Source organism: Myotis yumanensis, unplaced genomic scaffold (assembly GCF_028538775.1).
Source record: "Myotis yumanensis isolate MYYU_CA2020_CCGP unplaced genomic scaffold, mMyoYum1.0.hap1 SCAF_24, whole genome shotgun sequence".
NCBI lineage: Eukaryota > Metazoa > Chordata > Mammalia > Chiroptera > Vespertilionidae > Myotis > Myotis yumanensis.
Genome location: NW_027223775.1, coordinates 4,401,976 through 4,404,616, shown reverse-complemented (window position 1 = coordinate 4,404,616; position 2,641 = coordinate 4,401,976).

Sequence of the window (2,641 nt, the reverse complement as noted above, 5' to 3'; positions counted from 1 at the left end):
GGTGTCACCACTGTCACACTCGGGGCAGGGCCAATGGAGATGTTATGGCTCTACCCTGTCACACACAGAGCAGGGCCTGTGGTGGGGGGGGGGAGGGTTGGGGGCGCCGCATCCTGTCACACACAGAGCAGGGCTGATCAGGGGGTTGGTGCACTGCACCCTGTCAAACACAGAGCCGCAGGGCAATCAGGGGATTGGGGAGCTCCCGCTATCAGGCACAGTGCAGGGCTGATCAGGGGGTTGGGGTGCCTTCCCCTGTCATGAACAGAGAAGGGTGGATAGGGAGGTTGTGGCCCCACCCCCTGTCACACACAGGGCGATCAGGAAGTTTGGGCGCTGCCCCCTGTCATGCTGATCCCGGTGCCGGGAGGCATATTACCCTTTTACTATATAGAATAGAGGCCTGGTGCATGGGTAGGGGCGGACTGGTTTGCCCTGAAGGGGGTCCTGGATCAGGGTGGGGGTCCCCACTGGGGTTCCTGGCCAGTCTGGGTGAGGGGCTGAGGGCTCTTTTCTGGAAGCGAGTCACTGAAGCTTCCAACAGCTCCTTGTTTTCTTTTTCTTTTTTTTTTTTTATTCTGGGCCAGCTTTAGCTCTGAGGCCTTGCTGCTGAAAACATCGATACAAAGTTTCGGTCTGCTGGCTTTCAGTCCGGCTGGTTTCTGGTGTTTTGTTAAGCTTCTTATTTGCAACATAGTACATAGTTGCTTAGAGTTGCAGCTGAGAGGCCGGCAAGTGAGGCGGGGAACATTGGAGTCCGCAGCAAGCAAGCCTCATGCTCGCTTCAGTGCCTGGCTGCCGGCTGCCATCTTGGCTGACAGTTAATTTGCATATACTCACTAATTAGCCAATGAAAAGGGTAGCGGTCGTACACTAATTACCATGTTTCTCGTTTATTAGTGTTGATCAGGGACATAGAAAGGGAATGGACTGATTATTCTTGGGCGGGGGGGGGAGGGTGTGGCGGATGCGGGAAGAGATTGGAGAATAATCGTGCACCTATGGATGAGGACAGTGGGGGAGGAGTGAGGGCAGAATGTGGGGTGGGAACTGGGTGGATGGGAGGTATGATGGGAAAAAGGAGGAACCAATGTAATAATCTGAAAAATAAAGATTTAATAATAATAATTAAAAAAAGAATACCTGCAGGAAAAAACAAAAGAAAAAAAATATTGACAGTCCACAGGAATGGATTTGAAGCTATGGAATGTCTGGGAATAACTAGCTTAGATATAGCTCTTAGACTTTTACACATCTATATATTTTCCCATTTGGTTTCTGCATTAGAGTAATCAGAGAATTATGGCGGTCCATACATGGAATTTTAAGCCTTCATTCCTTATGGTAATTTTAATTTCTCCTAAACTATTACTAAGGAGAAAAGGAAAAGCCTTCTTTCCATCCTCAGAATAGCTCTATGCTTGTTTCTGTTTGTTGTTTGTTTTTTTTTTCTTCTAAAGTCCATTTTAGTTTTCAATAATCCTTAAAATGGATAGACTTCTCTTCAAGAATTTTCTTGAGAACTTTATGAGAGGAGTTAGCTTGGAAAACAGGCAGACAAGTCAGGGTTCCAGTGGGAAACAAAGGCAGGGGAAGACACAGCTGTTTGAGCATCTTAATCACAGAAACCAACCATGCTCAAATCTATAAATATAAAAGCCTAAGCAACCATCCCACCATTCAACCATCTGATCAAGCTATGATGTGCATTAACCACCAGGGGCAGGAGGCAGATGCTTAACACAGGACCTGCCAAGCTGCAGTGACTTGGCAGCTTCAGTTCTTGGGTGACACACCCAGAACCAGAGAGGAAGGAGCCCAATTCTGGGGCATGTCACCGGAGAACCACCCTCTCACAATCCAGGACCCCTCAGGGAATGTCAGAGAGCTGGTTTCAGCCCATCCCTGCAGTCCAGGCTGAGGGACTCCACCTGCCAGAGGGACCCTGCTCACTCCTCAGATGCTGCCCTAGGTGTGACCGGCCAGGGTGGGGGGTCTGAAGAAGGTTGGCTCCTGGGCTTGTCCTGTCCATCTCACTCAGTCTCACCCTGCTGGTCACCTTCTAATTAATTACCTTTCAATGTGCAGGAATCTGTGCACCCAGGCACTAGTAATAGAATGCTTTGGGAAATGGGAATGTGGGAGGCATGGGAAACCAAGGGAGGACTTGCAATAACAAGGTGTACTGATGCATAGAAAAAGAGAAAGTTCAGGTCCGTTGCTGGGCAAGAACAATGAGAAAATCAATCAAGTGGCAAAACAGGTAGATAAAGAGCAGGCTCATAGCATATATATACCTCTAGACTACAAGGATTCATGGGCAACACACTACTGTCTCTCCCACCACCTTCTCATCCCAAATCAAATCTGCTTGCAATAAACTTTCCACACTTTTCCTTAAATATTCTAGTCTGCAAAGCTTATTTTTGGCATTGTGAAACATAACCCTGGGGGAAAATACCTTGGCTTACTATCAGGCTATCAACTTTGGGGGTGCATCCTGGATTCAACCTCATACTTCAAATGGTCTGCCTACAGACTGTATTGTTTCTTTTGATGTTTCCTTTGTAATTTTGTAGGTGTTGCTGGGTTACTGCCTGCCTTTTCATCAGGCTGCCATCTCCAGTGGGTATTTTTCTCT